This window comes from Scylla paramamosain, chromosome 7 (assembly GCF_035594125.1).
Source record: "Scylla paramamosain isolate STU-SP2022 chromosome 7, ASM3559412v1, whole genome shotgun sequence".
Classification (NCBI taxonomy): Eukaryota; Metazoa; Arthropoda; class Malacostraca; order Decapoda; family Portunidae; genus Scylla; species Scylla paramamosain.
Genome location: NC_087157.1, coordinates 22,340,726 through 22,349,951, shown reverse-complemented (window position 1 = coordinate 22,349,951; position 9,226 = coordinate 22,340,726).

The window sequence follows — 9,226 nt, the reverse complement described above, 5'->3', positions numbered from 1 at the left end:
AATGGGTGTGACTGAGGAGAGCGCAGAAGACCGAGGGAAGGTTAATCCGCTGTGGAGACTCTTAATGGGAGCATCCGGGATAAAGAGAAAAAAATAAATAAAATAATTGATTAATAAAAAAGAAAATAATAATAATATTATGCTTGGCTTCCATGAACTATGTAAAAATGATTTAACTTACAAAAATATCAGCAACTGCAAAGACACTTAGGAAATAGGAGATAGAGGATGCATATGCAAATATAGTATTAGGATTAATTTTTAGGAGTGTTAATATTAAATATATTATATATTATATAATAATATTAAAGTTATATTTGGCGCTAGTCAGACCTCACCTAAACTACGCTGTGCAGTTCTGGTCCCCACATTACAGGAAGGATATAGGTCTGTTAGAATCAGTACAAAGGAGAATGACTAAAAGGATACAGGGGATGAGGAGTATTCCTTACGAGGCGAGATTGAAGCTGTTAAATTTACATTTTTTAAAGAGACGTAGGTTAAGAGGGGACCTGATAGAAGTCTTTAAGTGGTATAAGGGTTATAACAAGGGTGACGTAAGCAAAATTCTTAGGAGCAGCAACCAGGACAGAACAAAAAAATAACGGGTTCAAGCTTAAAAAAATTAGGATTAAGAAAGAGATAGGAAGAAATTGGTTCTCAAATAGAGTGGCAGATGAATGGAACCGATTCAGTAATCAAGTTGTTAGTGGTAAGACATTAGGGAGCTTTAAGAGAAGATTAGATGGATTTATGGATGGGGATGATAGGCGGAAATAGGCAGGTATATTTCATACAGGGAATGCCACATGTAAGCCTGGTGGCTTTTTGCAGCTTCCCTTATTTCTTATGTTCTTATGTTATTATATTCATATGTAAAGGTTCTAGAATGTGTGTATAAGGAAAGCATTGTTACTATGAACGTTTGTAGGGGCAGAAGAAGATTGTCAATAAAGAAAGGTATCGGACAGATATTTCTCCTGAACTGTTCACAGCAGAGAAAGTTTTTATATAAGAGTTTGGACTGGAAGAGGCAGGAAATACCAAGATCAATAGAGAATATCTAAATAATCTCATGATATTGCTCTGATGAGAGAAACTACACATAAAGTACAACAGATTATTTTGTAACTTCATAGAGAACATAATAACATAATTACGTAAGAAAATAAGAGAAGCTACACGCCCTACACGTGGCGGTCCCAGTGTAAAACATGTCTACCTAATTTCATCTATCATCCTTATCCATAAATTTAACTAATTTTCTTTATAAAGCTCCCTAGTAACTTGACGCTAACAACTTTATTTTGGTAATTGCTGGAGATGATAACACGAACAATAATAGTAAGTCCTAATACGGTTAACCCTCCCAGTAAAGCGACAAGGCAGTAAGACAAAAACTGAACAAATTAACCGAATAAAGCGAGAAAGAGAAAAAAAAAATGTAGTAAAAGAGAGAAATAAACTAAGCACAAACCAATGTCATTACCACTACTGCTGATACTTCTACTACTACTACTACTACTACTACTACTACTACTACTACTACTTCAATTACTAGCATCACTACTACACTACTAGTATCGCCTTCTACTACCACCACCAGCACCACCAGCAACACCATCACCAAGAGCCAACCAATCAAACAATAAACAAACACACGAACATATTAATCTAAGCGTTACATTATTAGGCAAACAAACATGCAGACGCCTGTCACCTGTCTGTCTGTTTTGTCTACCCGCCTATTCATTGATCTACCTACCTCTATTTTCTAACTTGTGCCTACCTGCCAATTTTCGTCTCCACCCTTGTCACCACACCTCCATATTTCAGCCTAATCTGCCTATCCACGTGTGTGTGTGTGTGTGTGTGTGTGTGTGTGTGTGTGTGTGTGTGTGTGTGTGTGTGTATTTATCCATCATATTGCAACTTCCTGGTGCAAGTAAACTAAACTAGTTTTGAAAGTAGATTGCTTCGAGCGAGTGGGCTAGCGAGAGAGAGAGAGAGAGAGAGAGAGAGAGAGAGAGAGAGAGAGAGAGAGAGAGAGAGAGAGAGAGAGAGAGAGAGAGAGAGAGAGATCCCCTCCCTCTCTCTCTTTTTCCCCTTCTTCGTCCCCTACACAAGTAATATTTTTCTAGCTTTTCTTCGTCAGGATTTCTTAGTTTTTTGGGGGAATGAAGGAGGGAAGAGTGGGTTGGGGGTGAGGGTGAGAGGTTATAGTAAGGCAGGTTGCAGTAAGCTAGTTCCGCGTTCTTGTGTATGTGTTTGTGTGTGTGTGTGTGTGTGTTTATGTAGGAGGGACACTGGCCAAGGGCAACAAAAATCCAATAAAAAAATGCCCACTGAAATGCCAGTCCCATAAAAGGGTCAAAGCAGTAGTCAAAAACTGATGGATAAGTGTCTTGAAACCTACCTCTTGAAGGAATTCAAGTCATAGGAAGGTGGAAATACAGAAACAGGCAGGGAGTTCCAGAGTTTACCAGAGAAAGGGATGAATGATTGAGAATACTGGTTAACTCTTGCGTTAGAGAGGTGGACAGAATAGGGGTGAGACACAAAGGGAAACGTTCAGTGAGGTCACAGCTGGGTTTAATGATAAGTTCACAGCACCCCCTGAACAGTGCTTTAGACCTCACTGGGAGTAATTATCGTATTGGCAGGTGTCTACTTTGTGTGTGTGTGTGTTTGTGTGTGTGTGTGTGTGTGTGTGTGTGTGTGTGTGTGTGTGTGTGTGTGTGTGTGTGTGTGTGTGTGTGTCTGTGTGTATGTGTGTGTGTGTGTGCGTGTGTCAGGTGTTAGATAATTGAAGTGTTGCTTGTGTGTGTTGATGTAACTTTTTGATCTTGAGTTCTTCCTTATTTGTACTGGTGTTTGCATTTTTTTTTTTCTGCATGTTAATATTTTGCAGTTTTTTTCTTTTTTCTTCCATCTTCATGTTGCTGTTGTTGTTAATTATTTCTTCTTTTCTAATATTTTCTTTGGGTCTATTACTACTACTATTACTACCATTACTACTACTGCTACTACTACTACTACTACTACCACATCCACTATAGTAGTAGTAAAAGTAGCAGCAGTAGTAGTAGTAGTAGTAGTAGTAGTTAGTAATGGTAGTAGTAGTAGTAGTAGTAGTAGTAGTAGTAGTAGTAGTAGTAGTAGTAGTAGTAATAGTAGTAGTAGTAGTAGTAGTAGTAGTAGTAGTAGTAGTAGTAGTAGTAGTAGTAGTAGTAGTAGCAGTAGTAGTGACATAGGTTTGGGATATTTATTTGTTTATCTTGTTTATTTTCAGTTTTTTGTTTTAATTTTTACTAGATTAAATGGATTTGTTCAGCTGGTCTCTTCCTGCCTCGTCGCTTTAGTGGAGAAAGAGTTAATCGCCTTGGAGAATTACCATTATTGTTGATATCAATAGTAACAGCTATAATATTACCAGTAACGTTAGCAGTAGAAGTAGTAGTAGCAGTAGCAGTAACAGTAGCACTAGTAGTAAACAATGTACTTTCTTTCCTTCTATAATCCTCTTCCTTCTCCTGCTCCTCCTCCTCCTCCTCCTGGCCGCGTGTAGCACAGACAGCGGCAGCCTCTTGGACAAATAGAGCGCAGGGTGCAGGTGCTTCACGGAGACAGGTGGGCATTTGCATGGCTAATGATGACAACCAAGCCACGCAGAAAAAAAAAACAAAAACTTGCACTGAGAAAGCAAAGGGAAAGAGAATAATGGAAAAGAAATTATTAGTCAGTTAGTGCTGTACCAGAGAGAGAGAGAGAGAGAGAGAGAGAGAGAGAGAGAGAGAGAGAGAGAGAGAGAGAGAGAGAGAGAGAGAGAGAGAGAGAGCATCTTGTTGCTTTATTATCATCGAAAGCGAAAGTAAGAAGGTAGACACAAACACACACACATACACACACACACACACACACACACACACACACACACACACACACACACACACACACACACACACACATAATTAGCTATCTAACTAACTAACAAAATAAAAACAAATGACGGCACGCAGCAATGTTTGCACTCCAAACATACTAAACAGAACAAACAAAAGACAGTAGCCGCAGAGGAGCAAGTCATGAGGCGCACAGCTTTGGGGAAGTGTGAGGAACAAATACAATGAAAGTTTACTTCGTACATCTTCACCTTGAGTACGAAAGAGAGAGAGAGAAAAAAAAAATAAATAAATAAAAAACGAGAACAAATGACATATGAAAAAAAAAACACCAGATGATAATTAACTAACTAACTAACTAACTCACACACTAACTCACTAACTAGTTAACTCACGAACTCACTTACTAGGTAGCTAACTAACTGACTAACTAATAGCAAACAAACTAACTAACCAGTTAACTAACTCATTCATTCACTCACTCACTAACTCACTAACTAGCTAACTAACTAGCTGCCTAACTAGCTAATTAACTGACCAACTAACTCCTCCGTGTGTGTGTGTGTGTGTGTGTATTATAATTAAATATAAAAGTAACACACACACACACACACACACACACACACGGAGGAGGAGTTGGATTAGAGGCGTGGTGGTTAGTTTCACTTTCTCTCTCTCTCTCTCTCTCTCTCTCTCTCTCTCTCTCTCTCTCTCTCGCTATCTATCTCTCTCCTGCGTCACAACTGGAGCGACGAGGCTTCACCACAGCCACCACCACCACTATCACTGCCGCGACCCTGAACAGGTTTTGGGCAGCGATGAGGAACTTGATCCGGGCACGCGTTATACTGCAGGGACGTGTGTGGGAGGAGGAGGAGGACGAGGAGAGGAGGAGAAGAAGGGGGGATGCTATGCGGTACGAAAGGGTTCAGTTGAAAAAAAAGTTGTAAAGACTTCTACTACTATTACTGCTGCCGCTGCCGTTGCTGCTCCTACTGCTCTTACTGCTGCTGCTGCTGTTGTTGAGGATGCTACTACTACTCTACTTCTACTGCTATTGCGAACAACAGCGATAACCACCACTGCTATAGTACTACTGCAACTACCAACTACTACAACAAAACTACTATTACTACTACTACTACTACTACTACTACTACTACTACTACTACTACTACTACTACTACTACTACTACTACAATTACTTCTACTGGTGCTAACTATAACAGATGATGATGATGATGATGATGATGACAATGATAACAAAGAACTGGGAATAAAAGGGAAAGGCCCTTGAAGGCAGCAGCGCATAGGACAGGTGTCAAGGTCAAGGAAAATGACCTGCTGACCTGTGGATCTGTGTGTGTATGTGTGTGTGTGTGTGTGTGTGTGTGTGTGTGTGTAGAATGTCTATCGCACTTGTCTTTTCATTGACCTTTTTCTACTATAGTACATATATTCTGTAAGTAGAGGAGGAGGAGGAGGAGGAGGAGGAGGAGGAGGAGAATACAAAGGAAAGCCAAACAGCAACAGACCTTTTGGCCTTGCAAGGAGGAGGAGAAGGAGGAGGAGAAGGAGGAGGAGGAGGAGGAGGAGGAGGAGGAGGAAGAGGAGGGAAAGGAAGGGGAGAAAGAGAAGGAGGAAGAAAAGAAACTGATAATGAAAGAAAACAAGAAAAATATGAGGAGTTGAAGGAAGGAGTGGCGAAAAAATGAAGAAGAAATGAAAGCTAATCAACTAACAAGATAAGCAAAAGAAAGAAAAGAGAAGGATCTCTCTCTCTCTCTCTCTCTCTCTCTGACCACATCCCTAAAATTCAATAAAAAAAAAAAACACGAAAACCAATAAAAACTTGACAAATTAATATGAAATTCACCTGCTGAGGAAAATTAGGAGGGAAATTATTTTCTGAGCTGGCATGCCGGTCCTGTTTTTGACTTTTAGAAACTTGTGGCTGGTGATAAGAAGCCAAGAGCAACCAGGGAGGCAAGGAAGCAAGGGGGGCAAAGCAAGAAAGCACATAATTAGTTAGATAAGCAGCCAGTTAGCCAGCCAGCCATCTGTTTCTTCTTCTTGTTAGGCATAATCTACATTTTTTTTGTAGTGGGGGAGAAGGGGATAGGAAGAGGGGAGTGGGTGTATAGATGTCGGTGGTGGTGGTGGTTGTGGTGGTGTTAATGGTTCTTGTGGCTGAGTCTTATCGTTCGTTGTTTCGTTGAATTGTTCTTGTATTTTTCTTTATGTATAATACACACACACACACACACACACACACACACACACACACACACACACTTTCTCTCACAGGGATCAGTATTAGAGCTATTGTTGTTTTTAATATATATCAATGACTTGGATAGTGGAATTAGTAGTGATGTTAGTAAATTTGCGAATGACACGAAGATAGGTACCAGATTAATTAGGTCAGAATCGGATGCCATCGCCTTGTATGCAGATTTGGATAGGATGAACGAATGGACAGAAAGATGGCAAATGCAGTTTAATATCAACAATTGCAAAGTACTTAGCGTAGGTAGAGGAAACTCACACAGTAGGTACACAATAAACAACGAAGCTCTGGTAAGTTCAGGGTACGAAAAAGATTTAGGAGTTATAGCTAGCTCAACAACTCCGTCTAAGAAAGCAATGCATATAGGACAGAAACAGGCCAAATAGGGTATTAGGATTCATTTTTAGGAATGTTAAAAGTAGAAGGCCCGAAATAATATTAAAGTTATATTTGGCGCTGATCAGACCTCACCTAGACTACGCTGTGCAGTTCTGATCCCCATATTACAGGAAGGATATAGGTCTATCAAAATCACTACAAAGGAGAATGACTAAAAGGATACAGGGGATGAGGAGTATTCCTTACGAGGCGAGATTGAAGCTGTTAAATTTACATTCTTTAGAGACGTAGGTTAAGAGGGGACCTGATGGAAGTCTTAAAGTGGTATAAGTGTTATAACAAGGGTGACGTAAGCAAGATTCTTAGGATCAGTAACCAGGATGAAATAAAAAATAAAGGGTTCAAGCTTGAAAAATTTAGGTTTAAAAAAGAGATAGGAAGAAATTGGTTCTCAAAAAGAGTGGTAGATGAATGGAACGGACTCAGTAATCAAGTCGTTAGTGCTGAGTCAATAGGGAGCTTTAAGAGAAGATTAGACAGATTTATGGATGGGCATGATAGGTGGAAACAGGAAGGTATGTATCATACAGAGACTGCCACGTGTAGGGCTGATGGCTTCTTACAGCTTCCCTTATTTCTAATGTTCTCATGTTCTCTCTCTCTCTCTCTCTCTCTCTCTCTCTCTCTCTCTCTCTCTCTCTCTCTCTCTCTCTCTCTCTCTCTACAAAAAAAAAAAAAAGACCTAGCTTAATGGGGGAAAAATCAGATAAACGCTATTTATGGAGGTCAGGAAAGGTCAAGGCTGCAGGGAGTAAGGTCAGTATATTTATTTCGACATCTTATCTAATAAATAAAATGGGGAACATGCCAAAGGATATAAAACTAAGCTGTAGAAGGGAAGTTTTGTGAATGGCCCGATGGATTATTAGAGGAAAGAACTAATGTATGCAAGGAGTAAGATCATTTCACCTTGCAAAGTCCTGTAATGCTTCTCTTTTAGTTGATCAGAAGTGTCTGTTTAAACTGGATCGATTTGTAACTCTTTTGTAACTTTACTTAATTTTTTGAGGGGGCTGCTGTGGGAAACGATAGTCAAACGAGCCTTCTTTCGTCTTTACACAAAAAAAGAGAAGATAACGATGTGATATTAAAGCATACGAGAAACAAGTTACTACTCTTACTACTACTACTACTACTACTACTACTACTACTACTACTACTACTACTACTACTACTAATACTAATACTACAACTACTGCTACTACTACTACTACTATCTTCGAAACTAAACTGATTAAGTAAGGAAGAGACGTGAACAGGGGGAGAGAGAGAGAGAGAGAGAGAGAGAGAGAGAGAGAGAGAGAGAGAGAGAGAGAGAGAGAGAGAGAGAGAGAGAGAGAGAGAGAGAGAGAGAGAGAGAGAGAGAATCATGTCAGTCATCCTTCCTTCATTTCCCTCAGTTTAGTAACTAATGAGACTTTTTGAATTTTGACGATGCTAGAGGAGGAGGAGGAGGAGGAGGAGGAGGAGAAGGAGGAGGAGGAGGAGGAAGAGGAGAGAGGAGGGAGAGGAGGTGTGGAGGGAAGGTGGAGAAAAAAGTAGCAAGTGGAGAAAGTAAACGAAAGTGAAGGTTCGATTAAAGACAAGGTGTGGGTGAACTTGGGAGGGAAAAAGTGAGAAGAAAGTGAAGTATTAAAACTATCTTTTGCCGCATTTGTAGTAAATACTAGTAGTGGAGTGTGTGTGTGTGTGTGTGTGTGTGTGTGTGTGTGTGTGTGTGTGTGTGTGTGTGTTTGCCTGTGTCTTTCTTTCTTTCTTTCTTTCTTTTCTTTTTTCTTTTTTTTCTCTCTCTCTCTCTCTCTCTCTCTCTCTCTCTCTCTCTCTCTCTCTCTCTCTCTCTCTCTCTCTCTCTCTCTCTCTCTCTCTCAAAATATTTAACAAACCACCACCACCACCGCCACCACCACCACCACCATCACCATAATCATCACGATAGTTAGCAGGCCCATGTTAAAGAGATCTGGGTGGGAGGGGTCAGTGCCAGGCATCACCACGCCACACTCTGGCTTAGGGAGGCTCGGCGGGAGGTCTCCATCGTGAAAGGAGAGAAAGCACACACTGCCTCAGCCTGATCCGGTATTCGAACCTGGGAACACAGAACATTGAGAGATACACTGATGGCTAGACAGACAGATATGTATAGATATGTATAGAAAGACAGAAAGAAAGACGAATAGAAAAAAACAGACAAATAGACAGAAACAGACAAATATACAGAAAACATAGGAATACTTATTGACAGAGAGAGATAGACAGGCAGATAAAAAGACAAAAAAAAAAAAAAAACAGAAATTTGTATAGATAGACAGACTGACAGAGAGATAAGCTAATAGGCATACGGAGAACCTACATGTAGACAAACAGATAGAAAGGCAGACAAACTGACAGAAAACAAAGAAATATGTATAGACGGAGAGACGGAGAGAGACGGAGAGATGGATAGACACATAAAAAGATAATTATATACATAGACTGACAGACAGACAGACAAGTATACAGAGAAAAACAAACAGATAAACGCAGACAAAAAGACAAACAGACTGATAGATAGTTACAGATAGACAGACATACAGACAAACTCTCTCTCTCTCTCTCTCTCTCTCTCTCTCTCTCTCTCTCTCTCTCTCTCACACAC